The 25216-nt window shown below is 46.6% G+C and overlaps 1 long non-coding RNA gene across 2 annotated transcripts in view; it reads right to left on the bottom strand.

The window, feature by feature from the left end:
* LOC138661428 (uncharacterized) overlaps window positions 1-25216 on the bottom strand; it is a 239302-nt gene that overhangs the window by 207429 nt on the left and 6657 nt on the right. For both annotated transcript variants that reach the window (XR_011317930.1, XR_011317929.1), the window contains exon 2: window positions 19515-19632. This is a non-coding gene — a long non-coding RNA (uncharacterized lncRNA). The remainder of the gene's footprint in view (window positions 1-19514; window positions 19633-25216) is intronic.

Here is a 25216-nt window from a genome sequence, read left to right as displayed (position 1 = left end):
GCTGTGATTCTCATTTTTTGGCAGTCTGATATTTAGTAACGATTTATTTCTCGGCTTCCTCAAATCTAAAACTCAATAAACGAATATTAAACCTTAAACCGTGGAGATGATTGAAGGCCAAAAATCACCCGTCGGGCCTAAAATGAAGCGAATGTTCAGGGTCCTCTCCCGGGCCGCCCACGAGCTGCACTTGGAAGACGAGGGCAGGGAATTCGCACGGCGAGGAGCTCGTTTTATCCCGTCTAATTGTTAATCAGAGGATAGAGGCATTAGACGGGTAATAGGACGCAGCGGCGCGTTAATCACCCGATCCGCTCGCTGCAAATGTCCTTACAAGAGCCAAATTGTTCATTACTCCGAGAAGAGGAAGAGCCGGAGACTCCTCAGAAGACGCGTGATAGATGCGCAAAATTAATTCTAAATTATAAAAATGGGATTAATGAGGATGGAGTCCCCCGACGAGGCGCAAACTTCTCACCACTGATACTTATAACTATGTTACACGGAGAGATTATGGAAAAGTAATATCAGGAAACAAACAACAAAACTGCGCAAAAGTGTCAGACAGAAGAAAGTCACCAGTGTGAAAGAGCGGCAAATGGAGAGTCCGCTGGGCGGATGTACTTATATACACTGCTCTCTATCTGGGGTGGGACTACAAGTGCCAGCAAGCTCTAGCGCAATAATTATATAATGTACAGAATGAAACCCAACACACAATTATAGATACAGTGATACTCCATTAATCCGGCATCCAGTGCTCTGGAAATCTAAAATAGTCCCATAGTAATCATCCAATCGGACGCTGGGGTTTGTGGTGACCGTTGGCAGCAGCCGTTGATCTCTAAGTCTCAGACTCTATACATCAAATATACATAAGACATACATATATACCAAACTGCCAAGAGTTCAGAATTTCCAGAATTGTTTTGCTTTGTAAATATTTAGCATTTTGTACAGATGTTGAGCTTCACATCATAGCTCAGTTGAGTGCCTGCCCAGTTCTGGTTTTCTATCTGCTGTCCCCCTTCCCTTCTCTTGGTGTTAGAATTAGCAGCAGGGAAGGGGATTACACGCTATCACACAGTGACACGATAGCGTCACTGAACGCGGCGTGCACCGATGCTTCTATGTGAGACGCTATCACACACTTCTAATCTGGACTGGGAATTATTGGACACTGGGTCGTATCTCACCTCTCTCCCCTGATCTGTGCAGTTTTAGAGTATAGTGATGACGGTCATATGAGACACACAGACCTCACATCCAGCCTATATTACTGGGAGAGACACAGACTTCACATCCAGCCTATATTACTGGGAGAGACACAGACCTCACATCCAGCCTATATTACTGGGAGAGACACAGTCCTCACATCCAGCCTATATTACTGGGAGAGACACAGTCCTCACATCCAGCCTATATTACTGGGAGAGACACACAGAGCTCACATCCAGCCTATATTACTGGGAGAGACACACAGACCTCACATCCAGCCTATATTGCTGGGAACGAAACACAGAGCTCACATCCAGCCTATATTACTGGGAGAGACACACAGACCTCACATCCAGCCTATATTACTGGGAGAGACACACAGACCTCACATCCAGCCTATATTACTGGGAGGGACATACAGTCCCTCCCTTTGAGGTCCATGTGGTCAGACTCTACGTCCCCTTCTCCATGCGAGTGGCGGTGGTGTATCGTCCTCCCGGCCCCTCTCATCAGTTCCTGGATCACTTTGCCACCTGGCTTCCACACTTTCTCTCCTGTGACACCCCCACCCTTATCATGGGTGACTTCAACATCCCCATTGCCTCTCCCCTCTCCCCATCTGCTTCTCACCTTTTATCTCTATCCTCCTCTTTTGGCCTCTCGCAGCATACTAACTCTCCAACACATGAAGATGGAAACTCCCTTGACTTGGTCTTCTCCCGACTTTGCTCAGTGGATGACTTCACAAACTCCCCTCTCCCGCTCTCTGACCACAACCTTCTTTCATTCTCTATCAAGAACTGCCATCCCGCTCAGGTCACCCCCACTTTCCACACCTATAGAAACATACAGGCCATTAACACCCAGAAACTTATGAAGAACTTGCAGTCCTCATTGGCCCCTATTTCCTCCATCTCATGTCCTGATTCTGCATTGAAGCATTACAATGAAACCCTGCAAAGTGCTCTGGATGAAGCTGCTCCTCCTATACATAAAACAACTCGGCACAGACGGCAACAACCGTGGCACACGCTGCAAACACGTTTCCTGCAGCGGTGCTCCAGGTGCGCAGAACGTCTGTGGAGAAAATCTAATCTACCCGAAGATTTCATCCATTATAAGTTCATGCTAAAAACATACAACTCTGCCCTTCACCTCTCCAAACAAACCTACTTCAACACCCTCATCACCTCCCTGTCCAATAACCCTAAACGTCTCTTTGACACGTTCCAGTCCCTACTCAACCCAAGACAGCAGGCCCCAACCACGGATCTCCGTGCTGACGATCTGGCCAATTACTTCAAAGAAAAAATTGACCACATTCGACAGGAAATCATCTCCCAATCTCTTCATACCATGCACTGTCCTCCCTCCCCCACTGCATCTAGTTCACTCTCTGACTTTGAAGCAGTTACAGAAGAAGAAGTAAGCAGGCTCCTTGCATCTTCTCGCCCGACCACTTGCACCAGTGACCCCATTCCGTCACATCTCCTCCAGTCCCTTTCCCCGGCTATCACCTCTCACCTAACAAAAATATTCAACCTTTCCCTCACTTCCGGTATTTTTCCCTCCTCATTTAAGCATGCCATCATACATCCATTACTTAAAAAACCATCCCTCGACCAAAACTGTGCCGCTAATTATAGACCTGTCTCTAATCTTCCCTTCATCTCTAAACTCCTCGAACGCCTGGTCCACTCCCGTCTTACCCGCTATCTCTCAGATAACTCTCTTCTCGACCCTCTTCAATCTGGCTTCCGCTCTTTACACTCTACTGAAACTGCCCTCATTAAAGTCTCTAATGACCTACTAACAGCTAAATCTAATGGTCACTACTCCATGCTAATTCTCTTGGATCTCTCTGCAGCATTCGACACTGTGGATCATCAGCTCCTCCTCACTATGCTCCGCTCCATCGGCCTCAAGGACACCGTTCTCTCCTGGTTCTCCTCCTATCTCTCTGACCGATCCTTCACTGTATGTTTTGCTGGTTCCTCCTCCTCTCACCTTCCCCTTACTGTTGGGGTTCCTCAAGGATCAGTCCTAGGCCCCCTCCTCTTCTCGTTGTATACTGCCCCTATTGGACAAACAATCAGTAGATTTGGTTTCCAGTACCATCTCTATGCTGACGACACCCAATTATACACTTCTGCTCCCGATATCTCGCCTGCCTTATTAGAAAACACCAGTGATTGTCTTACCGCTGTCTCTAACATCATGTCCTCCCTCTAACTGAAACTGAACCTGTCAAAAACTGAACTCCTCGTGTTCTCTCCCTCTACTAACCTACCTTTGCCTGACATTGCCATCTCCGTGTGCGGTTCCACCATTACTCCAAAGCAACATGCCCGCTGCCTTGGGGTCATCCTTGATTCTGACCTTTCATTCACCCCCCACATCCTATCACTGGCTCGCTCTTCTTATCTGCATCTCAAAAATATTTCTAGAATTCGCCCTTTTCTTAATTTCGACTCTGCAAAAACTCTTACTGTTTCACTTATTCATTCTCGTCTGGACTATTGTAACTCTCTACTAATCGGCCTCCCTCTTGCAAAACTCTCCCCGCTCCAATCTGTCCTGAATGCTGCAGCCAGGATCATATTCCTCACCAACCGTTACACCGATGCCTCTACCCTGTGCCAGTCATTACACTGGCTACCCATCAACTCCAGAATCCAGTACAAAACTACTACCCTCATCCACAAAGCACTCCATGGCTCAGCACCACCCTACATCTCCTCCCTGGTATCAGTCTACCACCCTACCCGTGCCCTCCGCTCCGCTGATGACCTCAGGTTAGCATCCTCAATAATCAGAACCTCCACTCCCGTCTCCAAGACTTTACACGTGCTGCGCCGATTCTTTGGAATGCACTACCTAGGTTAATACGATTAATCCCCAATACCCACAGTTTTAAGCGTGCCCTAAAAACTCATTTGTTCAGACTGGCCTACCGCCTCAATGCATTAACCTAACGATCCCTGTGTGGCCTATTTATAATAAAAAAAAAAAAAAAAGGTTCCTCGCATCATGTTCTCATACACTTTATGCAGTATTAGCCCTCTGTGTCTGTACTGCTACATACTTAGGCAGGTAACTGGTTCATGCAGCTTTACATGAACACCCGAGCCTTACACTATGGCCGGTCCGAATAACTAAAGCAATTGTTACCATCCACCTCTCGTGTCTCCCCTTTTCCTCATAGTTTGTAGCTTGCGAACAGGGCCCTCACTCCTCCTGGTATCTGTTTTGAACTGTATTTCTGTTATGCTGTAATGTCTATTGTCTGTACAAGTCCCCTCTATAATTTGTAAAGCGCTGCGGAATATGTTGGCGCTATATAAATAAAATTATTATTATTATTATTATTATTATTATACAGACCTCACATCCAGCCTATATTACTGGGAGCGACACACAGAGCTCACATCCAGCCTATATTACTGGGAGAGACACAGACCTCACATCCAGCCTATATTACCGGGAGAGACACACGGACCTCACATCCAGCCTATATTACCGGGAGAGACACACGGACCTCACATCCAGCCTATATTACCGGGAGAGACGCACAGACCTCACATCCAGCCTATATTACCGGGAAAGACGCACAGACCTCACATCCAGCCTATATTACCGGGAGAGACGCACGGACCTCACATCCAGCCTATATTACCGGGAGAGACACACGGACCTCACATCCAGCCTATATTACCGGGAGGGACACACAGACCTCACATCCAGCCTATATTACTGGGAGAGACACACAGACCTCACATCCAGCCTATATTACCGGGAGAGACACACAGAGCTCACATCCAGCCTATATTACTGGGAGAGACACACAAACCTGACATCCAGCCTATATTACTGGGAGAGACACACGGACCTCACATCCAGCCTATATTACCGGGAGAGACGCACAGACCTCACATCCAGCCTATATTACCGGGAGAGACACACGGACCTCACATCCAGCCTATATTACCGGGAGGGACACACAGACCTCACATCCAGCCTATATTACTGGGAGAGACACACAGACCTCACATCCAGCCTATATTACCGGGAGAGACACACAGAGCTCACATCCAGCCTATATTACCGGGAGAGACACACAAACCTGACATCCAGCCTATATTACTGGGAGAGACACACGGACCTCACATCCAGCCTATATTACCGGGAGAGACGCACAGACCTCACATCCAGCCTATATTACCGGGAGAGACACACGGACCTCACATCCAGCCTATATTACCGGGAGAGACACACGGACCTCACATCCAGCCTATATTACTGGGAGAGACACGGAGGCCTCACATCCAGCCTATATTACTGGGTGAGACACAGACCTCACATCCAGCCTATATTACTGGGAGAGACACAGTCCTCACATCCAGCCTATATTACTGGGAGAGATACAGTCCTCACATCCAGCCTATATTACTGGGAGAGACACACAGAGCTCACATCCAGCCTATATTACTGGGAGAGACACACAGACCTCACATCCAGCCTATATTACTGGGAACGAAACACAGAGCTCACATCCAGACTATATTACTGGGAGAGACACACAGACCTCACATCCAGCCTATATTACTGGGAGAGACACACAGACCTCACATCCAGCCTATATTACTGGGAGGGACATACAGACCTCACATCCAGCCTATATTACTGGGAGCGACACACAGAGCTCACATCCAGCCTATATTACTGGGAGAGACACACAGACCTCACATCCAGCCTATATTACCGGGAGAGACACACAGAGCTCACATCCAGCCTATATTACCGGGAGAGACACACGGACCTCACATCCAGCCTATATTACCGGGAGAGACGCACAGACCTCACATCCAGCCTATATTACCGGGAGAGACGCACAGACCTCACATCCAGCCTATATTACCGGGAGAGACACACAGAGCTCACATCCAGCCTATATTACCGGGAGAGACGCACGGACCTCACATCCAGCCTATATTACCGGGAGAGACGCACAGACCTCACATCCAGCCTATATTACCGGGAGAGACGCACAGACCTCACATCCAGCCTATATTACCGGGAGAGACGCACAGACCTCACATCCAGCCTATATTACCGGGAGAGACACACGGACCTCACATCCAGCCTATATTACCGGGAGGGACACACAGACCTCACATCCAGCCTATATTACTGGGAGAGACACACAGACCTCACATCCAGCCTATATTACCGGGAGAGACACACAGAGCTCACATCCAGCCTATATTACCGGGAGAGACACACAGAGCTCACATCCAGCCTATATTACCGGGAGAGACACACAGACCTCACATCCAGCCTATATTACTGGGAGAGACACACAAACCTGACATCCAGCCTATATTACTGGGAGAGACACACGGACCTCACATCCAGCCTATATTACCGGGAGAGACGCACAGACCTCACATCCAGCCTATATTACCGGGAGAGACACACGGACCTCACATCCAGCCTATATTACCGGGAGAGACACACGGACCTCACATCCAGCCTATATTACTGGGAGAGACACGGAGGCCTCACATCCAGCTTATATTACTGGGAGAGACACACAGACCTCACATCCAGCCTATATTACTGGGAGACACACAGATCTCACATCCAGCCTATATTGCTGGGAGAGACACACAGACCTCACATCCAGCCTATATTACTGGGAGACATACCCACAAATGAACATCTGAAACTTGGATCAAGCTACAAACTGCATATCAGGTGTCTGAAAATAACTGATGGAATGAAGACTGCAGGCTGAAAATAAGTGCAATTTTGATAATTCAAGGTAACCACTAAATATCTTTTTCGATGCAAAATGTGCCTACAGCCTTTAAGGTGGGTATATTGTATATGTCCTCTTTGGCAAATGCACTCTGCAGTCAGACAAATAAAACTCTCTGCACACCTTTTTGGTGGATATCCTCGTCCTCTCTATAATGGTGGTATTCTCATGGATTGCTCTTCTCCATCTGGGAAAGACTAAAAGACATGCAGCAAAATAAAGTGAATGCTACTCACCCCCACTAATAGCTAGCCGTGATGCAGAACCTCTGTACTGGGCTACACAGCGGCTTCCTCACTGTCAGTCTGCACTTTCCACAAATGTCTGACCTCGGCTGGAGAGAAACCAAAACATTTTATATTCTGTGCACTACTAAGTCTCATTACTAATCCTTTTAGGCTGATGGCAGATAGGAAGATGTCACCTGAACTGAGCTTTACATGCACAACAAGTAACAGTGATAACTCTGAGTACAGATGATGGAGTAGATGTCACCTGCAGTCCAATGTAACGCGACAGATAACACAGTGATAACTCTGAGTACAGATAATGTAGTAGATGTCACCTGCAGTCCTATGTAACAGCAGAGATAACACAGTGATAATTCTCTGAATACAGATGATGTCACCTGCAGTCCTATGTAACACTATAGGCTTTTGTTCGTACAGTGACACTAATAACACGTTCCGCTCTGCTACATCGCGGCTTCTCGTACATTGTTACTTCTGGATTTGGATTTGATACTTTTCTTCTTATAAACATCTTCTGTTTTTCCCTCATTAACCTGTGCTCTGAGCCCCCTGTCGCCCCGTCTTTCGCCCTCCATCCTCTCTGCCCCTCCGCCGTCTTCTCAGGATAATGCAACTTTTTTTTTTACAGGACAATTTGTTTATAATTTTAGTTTTATACTGAGAATTGCGACGTTTCCATCCAGCGCACGTGATCGGCTCCATGTTGTAAATCAGCAGGGAAGCTTCCACTTCCACAATTAACTGGTAACATATGCGGCGGCCGCTGCCGGGGGGCTCTGATCCCCCCAAACATTAACGCAGCATCTCTGGCCCTGCTGCAATAAGGCGGCCATCTGTGTGTGCGGGAAACGTGCGGAGCGGCGGACAGAAAGGTCGCAGAGAAGCGAAGGCTCCGCTCCGGAAATACAGAGAAACACAAAATTATAAAGGACATTTTTATTTTCTTAAAAGTATTTTGTTTTTGAAACTTCGTCATAGAATTCATGTTTCAGATTTCACCGTCTTCGAGACCTGTGCTTGTTGTCAGTGAATTAAGTCATGTCATGATTAAGGGAGCTTAGTCTCCAGAAACGCGGTGAGATTCTTACCCATATGGTTCGTGCTGAAGTCTGTATCCTCTATGCTTAAAGTTTGTGAATAAAGAAAACTCTTTTTTACGGATTCAGTGAAGCTGAACATTCTCTTCTTGTTTTCGCCAATCATAAGTACAAGGGCATTAATATCAGCCGTCACATTGTACCGGAAAGTGGATTTTACAGAAACTCACAGACACAGGTTTATTTCTATGAAATGAAGTTGGAGCCACCGTAAGAAAGGAGAAAATACAGATATCAGAGCCACATAACAGCAGCCGAGGAAAAGGGAGAAAGGGATCAGGTAATGAAGATGGCGAATTAAGCTCACAAGACAAATAGAAATAATGCTGCCATAGAGAAGGGAAATAATACCGCCACGCACAGCCCAAATAATACCCCACCACAGTGCCCAGGTAGTACTAGCAGAAAGGCTGCAAATATAACAACCACATAGCGCAAAATGTATTATAGCATACAGGCTGAAGATAACACTGCCATACAAGGTCCAAATACCGCCATACAGTGCCCAAATAATACATAAACAAGCATAAAGGAAAAGAGCAAAACTAAATACATTAGAAGCATAAAGGCTACAAATATAACAACTATGATGCTAAAAAATCATCATAGCACAGTCTGAAGATAATGAGGTCATACAAGGTCCATATAACACCACGCAGTGGCAAAATAATACAAGCATGAAGGCTTCCAATAATACCATCATACAATGCCAGAATAATACATAAAGAAGCATAAAGGAAAAGAAGCAAAGCTAAATACATTGGAAGCATAAAGGCTACAAATATAAGAGCTATGCTGCGCAAAAATAATAATATCATACAAGCTGAAGATAATGCCACCATACAAGGTCCAAAATAATACAAGCATGAAGGCTTCCAATAATACCACCATACAGTGACAAAACACTAAAATACACTGCTAAGATAATACCTGCGTAAAACCAACAAATACCACCATACAGTGCTAAAGTTCTAGCATAAAGTCTACAGTACCATCATATACTGCCAGAATAATACGAGCATGAAGATTACAAATAATACCCCCATACAATGCCATTAATACGAGCCTATATACCACCACAATACAAAGTGTAAATAGTTCCATAAACAGCCAAAGTAATGGGACCACCAGTGCAAAAATAACAAGCACCACACCGAGTCCAAATACACCCACCATGCCCATACCAAGTAATGCCACCAAACCCAGCATAAGTAATAGCACCGCACAGAGAACCCCGGTGATAACATCTCACAAAGCCCAAATATTTCCTTACAAAGTCTGAATAATTACGTCGTACAGAAATCAAATAATCTCGTCGAGAGCTGAAATAATGACCCCAATAACATAATACCGCATAATACCGCAGCAATGTTAAAACACAATGCCCTAATAACACTGCCATATTGAGCACCGGAGGAAGTGGGGGGGACGTTCATGGGAATGGGCATCTCCTGATTGGCTCAGTGTCCCTTGCACCCTAGTTGAGTTCTTGTCCTACTTGGTGCTGCATTCAAATGAATGGGTCTATGCACATGTCTCCGTGTTTTTACAGACCGTGTGTCCGTGTGCAAAACACGGAGACATGTCCGCTTTTCTCCGGCAGCACGTACCGCAATACGTCCCGCACACGTGCACACGGAGAACAGTGTGCACTCTCCTCCGTGTGCACATACCGCCCGCAGGAGAGACAGCGCTACAGTATGCGCTGTCCCCCCTGCGTGTAGTGCTGAAGCCGGCATTCATTCCTTCTCCCCAGCAGCGTTCTCTGGAGAGAAGGAATGAAAAATCAAGAGTTTTTTTGTGTTAAAAATAAAGTTTGTGGTTCCCCTCCGGCTCCCATCCCCTGTGCGCCCGTCCACTTGCCGAGAAATACTCACCCAGCTCCTGCGATGTATGTTCTCAGCGCCGGAAGCAGGTCCTGTGTGACCGGTCACATGGTACCGCTCATTACAGTGATGAATATGCTCATATTCATCACTGTAATGAGCGGTACCACGTGACCGCTCACGCAAGACAGGCTGCCGGCGCTGAGAGCATACATAGCAGGAGCTGGGTGAGTATTTCTCGGCAAGCGGGCAGGCGCACAGGGGATGGGAGGCGGGAGGGGAACCACAAACTTTATTTTTAACACAAAAAAAAACACCTTGATTTTTCATTCCTTCTCTCCAGCGAACGCTGCTGGGGAGAAGGAATGAATGCCGACTTCAGCACCAAAAGCAGGGGACAGCGCTTAACTGTAGCGCTGTCTCCTGCACGGTCCGTGTGGTCCTCAGTCGGCACATGGGCGGCACAAGGCTGCAGCACGTGTGCCACACTGATGTGCCACGTGAGCATACGGACACGGATAACTCCGGTACCGATTTCTCCGGTACCGGAATTATCTGGACGTGTGAAACTGGCCTTAGTGAAAGTGCTACCAGTTTACTTAAAGGTTTTTGGTGCCAGCGGAAAAACATTTTCTAGCACAAACAGCAAAGGAAACGTGGTTCTGTATTTCCTGCTGAGATTCCAGGACTTTGTTCTGCTGATTACCAAGCCCTCATCTCCTCCTGAGCTCGTCCAGCTGCCAGCGTCGTGTCATAGGCAGGGGAGCCGCACAATGGCTGGCGCACGTTCAAACCTTCTGATTTTCTTTTCAATATTTTATGGCCTTGACTTCGGTGACCTTCCTGTTGGCACAAGATGCCCCAAAAATGTTCAACAAATCGACACATCCAAGAAAGATACACAAATAAAGGAAAACCATTTGGATGGTAGGATTATTACGCTCTGATCCGGCCACCTCATTCCACTCCAACCCTCATCATCTCTAACGATTTGCTAATTATCAGCTCCATGAAAACAGGAACATTGAGGGTTTTATTTAAATGTAGTGACATTGTTATATAATGTATTATTATGTGTTCCATCATATTATTATATCATGTAGTGCAATTCTGCTGCAAGATGCTTGCTCACTGTCAGTACAGTGAATGAACAATATTTTTTGGTCCCAGTGCCATTTTGTCATAATGAACCTATCCCAAGGGCTAACAAAAAAATTAAAGTGTACTTACATAAATACATCACCAAAACCACCATCAGTACATTAATACATCCCAGAACCAAGTTTTGAGTATTTGAAGAGGATTAAGCTGAGTTTTCAGAGCAGAAATTCACCAAATCCTACTTATAATGTCAAATTTGTAACTTTTGAGGACTGTTACATTTTAACATGGCCATGAAGCATGACATGGCCTGATACATGTGTACAAGATCAGAATAACCATCAACACATGAGTGCGGTTCCACAACCTCCATCAATACATGAATGCAGGACCAGGACCACCATCAGTACATGAATACATCCCCAGAACCAAGGTCAGTAGATGAATGCAGCACCAGAATCACCATGAGTACATCAATAGAGTAGAACCACTGTCAGTACATGAATGAAGCATCAGAAACACTGTCAGTACATAAATACAGCACCAGAACCACCTTCAGTAGATTAATGCAGCTCCAGAACCACCATTAGTACAAGAATGCAGCACCAAAAACCACCATCAGTACATGAATGTAGCGTCACAACTAGAGATGGGCGAACCCGAACAGTAAAGTTTGTCATCTGTATCGAACACCTACTGTTCGGGCACAGACATAAAACACAGACTTCATCAGGAGGTCCGTGTTACTGTTCAGGTTTGGCTGCCCGAACACTGGGTGTTTGTCACGATGCCATGTGCATGTGAAATTATACCCACCAATCAGAGAGATGCGGTTCCCATGCTGTCAAAGGACAGCGTGAGAACTCAGCTGTAGTGATAAGCGAGTATACTCATTGCTCGGGTTTTGCCGAGCACGCTCGGGTTGTCTCCGAGTATTTGTAACTGCTCGGAGATTTAGTTTTTGTTGACGCAGCTGGATGATTTTTGGCTGCTAGCCAGCCTGAGTACATCTGTGCGTTGCCTGGTTGCTAGGGAATCCCCACATGTAATCAGGCTGTCTAGTAGCTGCAAATCATCCAGCTGCGGCAAGGAAAACTATATCTCCGAGCAGTCATAAATACTCGGAGACCACCCGAGCATGCTCTGGAAAACCCAAGCAACGAGTACACTCACTCATCACTACTCAGCTGTGATTGAAGGTATAAAGTTTACCTTCGGTGTTGTGAATTCTGTTGTCAGGCTCCCTCCTGTGGTCATGAATGGTACTTCGGCTGGTTCTGTCCATGGACTTCCTCTGGTGGGTGTTTCTGAGTTTCCTTTCACAGGTGACGAGGTTAATTCGTTAGCTGCTGCTCTATTTAACTCCACTTAGATCTTTGCTCCACGCCACCTGTCAATGTTTCAGTATTGGTCTAGTTCACTCCTGGATCGTTCTTGTGACCTGTCTTCCCATCAGAAGCTAAGTTCCAGCTTGTATTTCTTTGGTTTGCTATTTTTCTGTCCAGCTTGCTATTTAATTTGTTGTCTTGCTTGCTGGAAGCTCTGGGATGCAGAGGGAGCGCCTCCGCACCGTGAGTTGGTGCGTAGGGTCTTTTTGCGCCCTCTGCGTGGTCTTTTTGTAGGTTTTTGTGCTGACCGCAAAGTAACCTTTCCTATCCTCGGTCTGTTCAGTAAGTCGGGCCTCACTTTGCTTAATCTATTTAATCTCTGTGTTTGTATTTTCATCTTTACTCACAGTCATTATATGTGGGGGGCTGCCTTTTCCTTTGGGGAATTTCTCTGAGGCAAGGTAGGCTTTATTTTCCTATCTTCAGGGCTAGCTAGTTTCTTAGGCTGTGCCGAGTTGCATAGGGAGCGTTAGGCGCAATCCACGGCTATTTCTAGTGTGGTTTAGGGATTGCGGTCAGCAGAGTTCCCACGTCCCAGAGCTCGTCCTTTATTATCAGTAACTATCAGGTCATTCCGTGTGCTCTTAACCACCAGGTCCATTATTGTCCTGACCACCAGGTCATAACAGTACAGGTGGCCCAAAGTACTAATGCATCTCAATAGAGGGATAAGAGAAGTTCTGAGACCATTTTTTTTCTTTGCAGTGTGTTTTGTCTCAAATTTCCCCTTTACCTCTGGGTGGTTCAGGACACTGGTGTAAACATGGAAATTCAAGGTCTGTCCTCTTGGATGGATAATCTCACTACAAGGATACAAAACATTCAAGATTTTGTGGTTCAGAATCCGATGCCAGAGCCTAAGATTCCTATTCCTGATTTGTTTTTTGGTGATAGATCTAAGTTCTTGAATTTCAAAAATAATTGTAAATTGTTTCTTGCCTTGAAACCCCGCTCCTGTGGTGACCCTGTTCAACAAGTAAAGATCATTATTTCTTTGTTACGTGGGGACCCTCAAGACTGGGCATTTTCTCTTGCGCCAGGAGATCCGGCATTGCGTGATGTTGATGCGTTTTTCCTGGCGCTTGGATTGCTTTATGACAAACCTAATTCAGTGGATCAGGCAGAGAAAATCTTGCTGGCTCTGTGTCAGGGTCAGGATGAAGCGGAGATATATTGTCAGAAGTTTAGAAAGTGGTCTGTGCTTACTCAGTGGAATGAGTGTGCCCTGGCAGCAATTTTCAGAAAGGGTCTCTCTGAAGCCCTTAAGGATGTCATAGTGGGGTTTCCCATGCCAGCTGGTCTGAATGAGTCTATGTCTTTGGCCATTCAGATCGATCGGCGCATGCGTGAGCGTAAAGTTGTGCACCATTTGGCGGTACTATCTGAGCATGGGCCTGAGCCTATGCAATGTGATAGGACTTTGACCAGAGCTGAACGGCAAGAACACAGACGTCCGAATGGGCTGTGTTTTTACTGTGGTGATTCCACTCATGCTATCTCCGATTGTCCTAAGCGCACTAAGCGGTTCGCTAGGTCTGCCACCATTGGTACGGTACAGTCGAAATTTCTTTTGTCCGTTACTCTGATTTGCTCTCTGTCATCCTATTCTGTTATGGCATTTGTGGATTCAGGCGCTGCCCTGAATTTGATGGACTTGGAGTATGCTAGGCGCTGTGGTTTTTTCTTGGAGCCCTTGCAGTATCCTATTCCATTGAGAGGAATTGATGCTACGCCTTTGGCCAAGAATAAGCCTCAGTACTGGACTCAATTGACCATGTGCATGGCTCCTGCACATCAGGAGGATATCCGCTTTCTGGTGTTGCATAATCTGCATGATGTGGTCGTTTTGGGGTTGCCATGGCTACAGGTTCATAATCCAGTATTGGACTGGAAATCTATGTCTGTGTCCAGCTGGGGTTGCCAGGGGGTACATGGTGATGTTCCATTTTTGTCTATTTCGTCTTCCACTCCTTCTGAAGTTCCAGAGTTTTTGTCGGATTATCGGGATGTATTTGATGAGCCCAAAGCCAGTGCCCTACCTCCTCATAGGGATTGCGATTGTGCAATTAATTTGATTCCTGGTAGTAAGTTTCCTAAGGGCCGATTGTTCAATTTATCTGTGCCAGAACACGCCGCTATGCGCAGTTATATAAAGGAATCCTTGGAGAAGAGTCATATTCGCCCGTCGTCATCACCGTTGGGAGCAGGGTTCTTTTTTGTGGCCAAGAAGGATGGCTCTTTGAGACCTTGTATTGATTACCGCCTTCTTAATAAAATTACAGTCAAATTTCAGTATCCTTTGCCGTTGCTGTCTGATTTGTTTGCTCGTATTAAAGGGGCTAGTTGGTTCACCAAGATAGATCTTCGAGGGGCGTATAATCTTGTGCGTATTAAACAAGGCGATGAATGGAAAACAGCATTTAATACGCCCGAGGGCCATTTTGAGTACCTGGTTATGCCATTCGGGCTTTCCAATGCTCCATCAGTATTTCAGTCCTTTATGCATGACATCTTCCGAGAGTACCTGGATAAATTCCTGATTGTGTATTTGGATGATATTTTGGTCTTTTTGGATGATTGGGAGTCTCATGTGAAGCAGGTCAGAATGGTGTTCCAGGTCCTTCGTGCGAATTCCTTGTTTGTGAAGGGGTCAAAGTGTCTCTTTGGAGTTCAGAAGGTTTCATTTTTGGGGTTCATTTTTTCCCCTTCTACTATCGAGATGGACCCTGTTAAAGTCCAGGCCATTTACGATTGGACTCAGCCGACATCTGTGAAGAGCCTGCAAAAGTTCCTGGGCTTTGCTAATTTTTATCGGCGCTTCATCGCTAATTTTTCTACTGTTGCTAAACCGTTGACTGATTTGACCAAGAAGGGTGATGATGTGGTCAATTGGTCTTCTGCAGCTGTAGAGGCTTTTCAGGAGTTGAAGCGTCGTTTTTCTTCTGCCCCTGTGTTGTGCCAGCCAGATGTTTCGCTCCCGTTTCAGGTTGAGGTTGATGCTTCTGAGATTGGAGCAGGGGCTGTTTTGTCGCAGAGAAGTTCTGATGGCTCGGTGATGAAACCATGTGCCTTCTTTTCTAGAAAGTTTTCGCCTGCTGAGCGTAACTATGATGTTGGTAATCGTGAATTGTTGGCCATGAAGTGGGCATTCGAGGAGTGGCGTCATTTGCTGGAAGGAGCTAATCATCGTGTGGTGGTCTTGACAGATCACAAGAATTTGACTTATCTTGAGTCTGCCAAACGGTTGAATCCTAGACAGGCTCGTTGGTCGTTATTTTTCTCCCATTTTGATTTTGTGGTTTCATACCTTCCGGGCTCTAAGAATGTGAAGGCTGATGCCCTGTCAAGGAGTTTTGTGCCTGACTCTCCGGGTGTTCCTGAGCCGGCAGGTATTCTCAAAGAGGGGGTAATTTTGTCTGCCATCTCCCCTGATTTGCGGCGGGTGCTGCAGAAGTTTCAGGCTGATAGACCTGACCGTTGCCCAGCGGATAAACTGTTTGTCCCTGATAGATGGACTAGTAGAGTTATCTCTGAGATTCATTGTTCTGTGTTGGCTGGGCATCCTGGAATCTTTGGTACCAGAGATTTGGTGGCTAGATCCTTCTGGTGGCCGTCTTTGTCACGGGATGTGCGTTCTTTTGTGCAGTCCTGTGGGACTTGTGCTCGGGCTAAGCCCTGCTGTTCTCGTGCCAGTGGGTTGCTTTTGCCCTTGCCGGTCCCGAAGAGGCCCTGGACGCATATTTCTATGGATTTTATTTAGGATCTCCCCGTCTCTCAAAAGATGTCGGTCATTTGGGTGGTTTGTGATCGCTTCTCTAAGATGGTCCATTTGGCACCCTTGCCTAAATTGCCTTCCTCCTCTGATTTGGTGCCATTATTTTTCCAGCATGTGGTTCGTTTACATGGTATCCCGGAGAACATCGTTTCTGACAGAGGTTCCCAGTTTGTTTCAAGGTTTTGGCGTTCCTTTTGTGCTAGGATGGGCATTGATTTGTCTTTTTCCTCGGCTTTCCATCCTCAGACAAATGGCCAAACCGAACGAACTAATCAAACTTTGGAAACATATCTGAGATGCTTTGTTTCTGCTGATCAGGATGATTGGGTCTCCTTTTTGCCGTTGGCTGAGTTCGCCCTTAATAATCGGGCCAGCTCGGCTACTTTGGTTTCGCCGTTTTTCTGCAATTCTGGTTTCCATCCTCGTTTCTCTTCAGGGCAGGTTGAGTCTTCAGACTTTCCTGGTGTAGATACTGTGGTGGATAGGTTGCAGCAGATTTGGACTCATGTGGTGGACAATTTGACATTGTCCCAGGAGAAGGCTCAACGTTTCGCTAACCGCCGGCGCTGTGTGGGTCCCCGACTTCGTGTTAGGGATTTGGTTTGGTTGTCGTCTCGTTATGTTCCTATGAAGGTTTCCTCTCCTAAGTTTAAGCCTCGTTTCATTGGTCTGTATAAGATTTCGGAGGTTATCAATCCTGTGTCATTTCGTTTGGCCCTTCCTGCTTCTTTTGCCATCCATAATGTGTTCCATAGGTCGTTATTGCGGAGATACGTGGCGCCTGTGGTTCCATACGTTGATCCTCCTGCCCCGGTGTTAGTTGAGGGGGAGTTGGAGTATGTGGTGGAGAAGATTTTGGATTCTCGTGTTTCGAGACGGAAACTCCAGTACCTGGTCAAGTGGAAGGGTTATGGTCAGGAAGATAATTCCTGGGTTTTTGCCTCTGATGTTCATGCTGCCGATCTGGTTCGTGCCTTTCATTTGGCTCATCCTGGTCGGCCTGGGGGCTCTGGTGAGGGTTCGGTGACCCCTCCTCAAGGGGGGGTACTGTTGTGAATTCTGTTGTCGGGCTCCCTCCTGTGGTCATGAATGGTACTTCGGCTGGTTCTGTCCATGGACTTCCTCTGGTGGGTGTTTCTGAGTTTCCTTTCACAGGTGACGAGGTTAATTCGTTAGCTGCTGCTCTATTTAACTCCACTTAGATCTTTGCTCCACGCCACCTGTCAATGTTTCAGTATTGGTCTAGTTCACTCCTGGATCGTTCTTGTGACCTGTCTTCCCATCAGAAGCTAAGTTCCAGCTTGTATTTCTTTGGTTTGCTATTTTTCTGTCCAGCTTGCTATTTAATTTGTTGTCTTGCTTGCTGGAAGCTCTGGGACGCAGAGGGAGCGCCTCCGCACCGTGAGTCGGTGCGGAGGGTCTTTTTGCGCCCTCTGCGTGGTCTTTTTGTAGGTTTTTGTGCTGACCGCAAAGTAACCTTTCCTATCCTCGGTCTGTTCAGTAAGTCGGGCCTTACTTTGCTTAATCTATTTCATCTCTGTGTTTGTATTTTCATCTTTACTCACAGTCATTATATGTGGGGGGCTGCCTTTTCCTTTGGGGAATTTCTCTGAGGCAAGGTAGGCTTTATTTTCCTATCTTCAGGGCTAGCTAGTTTCTTAGGCTGTGCCGAGTTGCATAGGGAGCGTTAGGCGCAATCCACGGCTATTTCTAGTGTGGTTTAGGGATTGCGGTCAGCAGAGTTCCCACGTCCCAGAGCTCGTCCTTTATTATCAGTAACTATCAGGTCATTCCGTGTGCTCTTAACCACCATGTCCATTATTGTCCTGACCACCAGGTCATAACACTTCGGTCACTGGTGTCAGCGGATGGGACGACTGCTCCCATCATCTGACAAAAGCTAGCAGGGATCTCACTGAGGTCATTGCAGTTCAGCCCGGCTGGGAACGCAGCCTCAGTGACCGGAGGTAACCTCGATGACATCACCGCTGGTCACTGAGCCTGCACTCGCAGAAGCTCATTCACCAGTGGTTCTCAGCCTGGACAGTCGCATCTTGGATTACGGCGTGAGACAGAGCTATGGATAGGTGAGGGATATTATTGCTTTTTTATTTTCGGTTTATTACAGGAGAATGAGGGCTTCAGTGGAATAGGCATTTGGTGAGTATAACTGTGTTTGTTATTTTTAAATAAAAAAGTCTGCTTTGTTTTATTTGTAATAAAGGACTTTATTCTTGTTGTGTCTTTATTTACAATACAACAAATGGGAGCTGTAGTCCCATCTGCTGACACCAGTGACCGGAGGAAAACTGTGTACCTCAAATCAAAGCTGAGAGCTCACGCTGTGTTTTGACAGCATGGGAACCGCAGTTCTCTGACCGGCAGGGATGGTTTCACCGCCGATCAGAAGTGGTGAATGTTGGGGCCCCCCATTCAAGTGAATGGGGTAGGGGTTCGGGTCCGGGTACTGTTCTGGTACCCAAACTTTTTATAACTGTTCGGACGAACCCACCAGACCCGAACATCCAGGTGTCCGCCCATCTCTAGTCAGAACAACTGTCAGTACATGGTTGAAGCTTCAGAAACACTGTCAGTATATGAATGCTGTGCCAGAACTACCTTCAGTACATGAATGCTGTACCAGAACCACCTTCAGTACATGAATGCTGTGCCAGAACCACCTTCAGTACATGAATGCAGCACCAGAAACACTGTCAGTACATGAATGCTGCACCAGAACCACCTTCAGTACATGAATGCAGCTCTAGAGCCACAGTCAATACATGAATGCAGCACCAGAAACACTGTCAGTACATGAATAAAGCACCAAGCTTAGTACAGCAATCAATTGTAATGTCAGGTCAGCCCCTTTTATAATTTTATTGCTTGAACCTTCAACTCCCAGCATGTCCTTAACAATCGTAAGGGGATGCTGGGAGTTGTTACCACCAGTCTTCACCTGAATGCGGGCCATACAGAAACCACAGTACCGATGAGATGCATGCAGTGTAACAAATAAACATTTACATCTGTGTACCTTATAGGTGTCATCTTCTCTGATAAGAGTTGTTCCCATGATGAGATTTCACACCCAGAACTCATCTCTTCAGACTTCCCCATTCTCTGTCTTCAGCAGCACATCCTGACAAGGTGCCCTTAAAAATAAAAGTATCATCATATTACAGTGCGTGCAGAATTATTAGGCAAGTTGTATTTTAGAGGATTATTTTTTATTATTGATCAACAACTATGTTCTCAATCAACCCAAAAGACTCATAAATATCAAAGCTTAATATTTTTGGAAGTTGGAGTGGGTTTTTTTTAGATTTGACTATCTTAGGAGGATATCTGTTTGTGCAGGTAACTATTACTGTGCAGAATTATTAGGCAACTTAATAAAAACCAAATATATTCCCATCTCACTTATTTTCACCAGGTAATTCAATATAACTGTACAAAATTTAGAAATAAACATTTCCGACTTGCAAAAACAAAACCCCCCAAAATTAGTGAACAATGTAGCCCCCTTTCTTCATGATGACACTCAGCAGCCTCCATCCATAGATTCTGTCGGTTGCTTGATCTGTTTACGACCAACATTGGTGCAGCAGCCACCACAGCCTCCAGACACTGCTCCGAGAGGTGGACGGTTTTCCCTCCCTGTAGATCTCACATTTTATGAGGGACCACAGGTTCTCTATGGGGTTCAGATCAGGTGAACAAGGGGCCATGTCATTATTTTTTCTTCTTCGAGACCTTTCCTGGCCGGCCACGCTGTGGAGTAGTTGGAGGCTGTGATGGAGCATCGTCCTGCATGAAAATCATGTTTTTCTTGAACGATACCGACTTCTTCCTGTACCACTGCGTCTCCCAGAAACTGGCAGTAGGTCTGGGAGTTGAGCTTCACTCCATGCTCAACCCGAAAAGGTCCCACAAGTCCATCTTTGATGATACCAGCCCAGACCAGAGAGTCGCCCCACGGGCCAGGGGTCACTCGGTACCGGGTCCTGCTGTTCACAGGGGGATGTCACGGTGGCTGCGACCCGGTCCGTGGCCCTGGACGCCCATGTAAAAGGGAAAGGTCTTTAAAGGGATAAAGTTTATGTTCGTGACGCCACCTGTGGTATTTGGTCAGGGTGACCGACGCTGCTTTAAGGGGTCCGCTGGGGTGATGTTATGGCAGCTAGATGGTATACCTTCCCACAGGTGAAGTATATCCCCAGGGCTCCCGGTGTGTACATGGTGGTATGGTGAGGTGCAGAGAACTACAAGGACACAGGATTGCAGTCTCCTTACCTTGTTTACTGTTGGTTTCAGCAGCCACAGTCAAGGGCACCAGACCACAGGGCAGGCAGAGAAGTCCGGGCAGTCCAGAGACAAGCAAGTTCCCCTGGGTAAGTCAGGTGGGAGCCTACCACTCTGCGCTTTGTGTCTCTAAGTCCCTGCTGCCATTGTCTCAACAAGGTGTTTAATCGTTCTGCTGTCCTAGGACAGGTGCCTGTATGGCAGGCAGCTCAGGCCGTGTGAACTGGGGTCTGTGCTCGGTCACTCCAGGCTCCTAGGTGCTGCTGGGCAACAGGTAATTATGGGCAAAGTCCTTGTAGAACAATGCACTCCGGTTCTGCTCTGTGTTTTATAGTCCACAAAAGCCTCGGGCTCCCGTTACCCGGATTCTTGCGCTGTAACTCTTCAGAGGCCTGCTCATGGCCTCCCAGAGCTCTCAGTTTCCATTGTGCTCCACTCCTGCCTGTCCTCACACACAGGCTCCTACTCCAGATTGAACTCTCTCTGCCTCCAAACCAGGATCTTTATTGAGGGAAGCTGCTCTAAAACAGGGTTTTGAGCTCCCCCTGCTGGACTGGAATTGGAAGTTGTGTATAAACCTACCAAAGGAAATCCCACTTTTCTCCAGACATAGCATTATCCTCCCCGTGAGCATGACAGCGCTACTATGGTACCCAAACTCCCGGGGTGCCACATTCTCCTCCCCCCCATTAAATCCAGTACTCCTGGTCTGGGAAAAGAGAATAACAAAGTACCAGTTAAATAATACAGACAATTTGACAAACATTAGAACAATATTAAACGTTGGCATCCCTTTATGGGAGGTTAGGACACTTGAACGTTGCAAAAATAAGTTTATCAAAGTACATCTGGTTATAGTCCTTGGTCAGATGAAGCAAACATGTTTCTACCCATGCTGCAAGTGGGCAGAACCAATGTGCACCATGAGGGTTCCAAACTATTTACAACTAGATGGTGGCCAGATTCTAACGCATCGGGTATTCTAGAATATGCATGTCCACATAGTATATTGTCTAGCCACGTAGTATATTGCACAGCCACGTAGTATATTGCCCAGCCACGTAGTATATTGCCCAGCCACGTAGTATATTGCCCAGCCATGTAGTATATTGCCCAGCCATGTAGTATATTGCCCAGCCATGTAGTATATTGCCCAGCCATGTAGTATATTGCCCAGCCATGTAGTATATTGCCCAGCCATGTAGTATATTGCCCAGTCACGTAGTATATTGCCCAGCTACGTAGTATATTGCCCAGTCACATAGTATATTGCCCAGTCACGTAGTATATTGCCCAGCCAAGTAGTATATTGCCCAGTCACATAGTATATTGCCCAGCCAAGTAGTATATTGCCCAGTCACGTAGTATATTGCCCAGCCATGTATGTAACAGGTTAAAAAATACTTAAAATAAAAAATAAACATATACTCAGCTTCCGAGTGCCCCGTGTAGTCCTGGCGCTTGTGTGCGGTGGACGCGGCAGCTTCCGGTCCCAGGGTTGGTATGAGCGCAGGACCTGTGATGACGTCGCGGTCACATGACCGTGACGTCATGGCAGGTCCTTCTCGCATAGCATCCTTGGCCCCGGAACCTGCCGCTTGCACTGCCGAGGAGAGGACGCGACGTTGGAGGGTGAGAATAAGGTTTTTGTTTTATTGTTTGTAACATTAGATATTTTTACTATTGATGCTGCATACGCAGCATCAATAGTAAAAAGTTGGTCACACAATAGCTGCGTTAATGGAGTGCTTTACACCGCGGTCCATTAACGCTGGCATTAACCCTGTGTGAGGGCTGACTGGAGGGGAGTATGGAGCGGGCACTGACTGCGGGGAGGAAGGAGCGGCCATTTTGCCGCCGGACTGTGCCTGTCACTGATTGGTCGTGGGCGTTTTGCCACGACCAATCAGCGATTTGGATTTCTATGACAGACAGAGGCCGCGACCAATGAATATCCGCGACAGACAGAAAGACAGAAGGACACACAGAAAGACGGAAGTGACCCATAGACAATTATATAGTAGATGAAAGTTTTTGGGTAAGCATTGTCCATTACCGCAATGTCCATTTTAAACCTGTAACAGACATAAACAAGTAATTCAAACATTTAACAGTAATTATTGATGTTTTTAGTATCTGTAATGAGCTGGAATTTGGCACTTGGTGCTACGGATAGACCTACGCAGTACGGGGATTGCTAGTGACCTAACGGAATTCACTGTCCTTACTACTACTGGTGTAGTGCTCTCTCTTATGGCTACACTTCTGGTGAGTCTACGTAGCACTGGTATACTGGACTTCTATTCACTGTAGGCATGGCAGATTCACCAATAGCAGAGGGTGGATTTTCTGGATCCACTGCTGGGGTGACAGTGGCTGCTTGAACCTGTTGGTGCGAAGTCTCTTCAGGTTCTGGATAGTTCTGAGTCGCTTCTTCTTGTGTTTCACTTATGGCCTGATGTACTTGAGTCCAAGACTGGGGAAAATCTCCAAGAACAGTGCGAATCTTCTTTTCCTCTGTTTCCATGGGTGGAGATGTTCCTGGGTCTGTTTCTCTGTTCCTGAATTTATCAGGGCATATTTTGAGATGGTCTCTGGATACTGCCGTCGAAGTTTCTCCTCCATCTTTGCTGATAAGGCAGACTTTCATGTTGTTGAAGTTTGAAGGCAGGATAGTATAAGATTCTGCTTCCCACTGGTCATCAAGTTTGTGCAATCTCCTTTTACGTTTGAGCACTTGTTCACCTGGTGACAAGGGAATTGCAGGGGATGTTGGTTATAGTCTCTTTCTAGCTTTTGTCTCGCTTGTGATAGACTTTTCTCTTCGCATTCTTGCACTTGGCGGCACCTTTCTTTTCTCTCGGTTTCCCAATCTCTATCTGGTGCGGTATTTTCTTGGGTTAAGACTCCCATTTCTAGATCAATAGGTAGTTGACTGGGCCTTCCTCTCATCAAATACGCAGGAGAATAGTTGGCGGAATTTACTGGGACATGGTTGTACAAATCTACCAAATCTGGTAACTTTGCTGGCCATAAGTTCCTTTCTTCTAAAAGCAATGTCTTCAGTAGATCATTCACCACTTGATTCATTTTCTCGCACATTCCAATTGTTTGCGGGTGATATGGAGTTGTTCTCATATTTTTACATCTGTACAGAATTCTCAAAATACCTCCGCTTCAAAGGCTGGTCATTGATCGGTAAGTACTTTTTCAGGATAACCACGGGGTCTACAGAAGTGCTGTTGGAAAACTCTGGCTGCGGTTCTTGCTGTCAGATACTTGACAGGTACAACCACCAGGAATCTGGAGTAGTGATCCACGATAGTCAAAGCGTAGACATACACTGACCGGCTTGGGGTTAGCTTCACATGGTCTAAGGCCACCAGTTCAAGTGGCTTCTTGGTGACTATGGGCTGTAGGGTAGCCCTTTGGCTGTCACGGTCCTTTCTGCGCAGGTTACATGGGCCACACTCACGGCACCACTTTTTGATGGTTTTCCTCATGCCAGGCCAGTAGAATCTTCCACGTAACAGGATCTCCAACTTCTTCCATTCAAAGTGTCCTGCTCTGTCGTGGTACGCTTCTAGAACCATGGGCGCATCTTGTCTTGGGACCACTATCTGCCAGACTAGTTCGTGCATGCGTGGATCGATGTTTCTTCTGCACAGTTTACCATCGTAGATGAATAGTTTGCCTTTTTCCTTCCAGAATCGTTGTGTTTCTTGTGGATCATCTGGACCAGGGTGCGAGTCTTCCTGTGTCAGCAGTTCTTTCACCAGATTGCGGGGACGCTATCCTGCGTATCTGCCCATCCATGGTGGGGCAACGGATTCAGCGTGGCTTCGTGTTTGTTTTTCTGCCGGTTCCTCACATAATGAGATTATTGAGTCGCTCCAGGGCGATGGAACGCTGACAGCTCTATTTCTTCAAGTTTTTCTGGATCCTCTCCCACATCTGGTATGTTGGGCATTCTGGACAATGCATCCGCGTTATAATTCTTGTGCCCTACACGGTATTTGATAGTGAAGTCATAATTGGACAACCGAGCCATCCATCGCTGCTCCAAAGCACCTAGTTTTGCAGTCTCTAAGTGTGTCAGCGGGTTGTTATCCATGTAGACTGTGACTTTTGCAGAGGCCAAGTAGTGCTTGAATCTTTCTGTCACTGCCCAGATGATGGTGAGGAATTCCAGCTTGAAGGAACTGTAGTTCTTGGGATTCCTTTCTCTGGGGCACAACTTCCTGCTGGCGTATGCAATCACCCTCTCCTTGCCTCTTTGTACCTGGGACAGTACGGCTCCCAATCCTACGCTACTGGCATCCGTGTACAGTATAAACGGTTGGTCGTATTCTGGGTAGGCCAATACCACTTCTCCCGTGAGAGCCGGCTTCAACTGAGTGAAGGATTCTTCCAGTCGGTCGTTGCAATCAAACG

This window comes from Ranitomeya imitator, chromosome 2, assembly GCF_032444005.1.
Source record: "Ranitomeya imitator isolate aRanImi1 chromosome 2, aRanImi1.pri, whole genome shotgun sequence".
NCBI lineage: Eukaryota > Metazoa > Chordata > Amphibia > Anura > Dendrobatidae > Ranitomeya > Ranitomeya imitator.
Note: the sequence above shows the minus strand (reverse complement) of the source record. Positions and strands in the feature narration are given on the sequence as shown.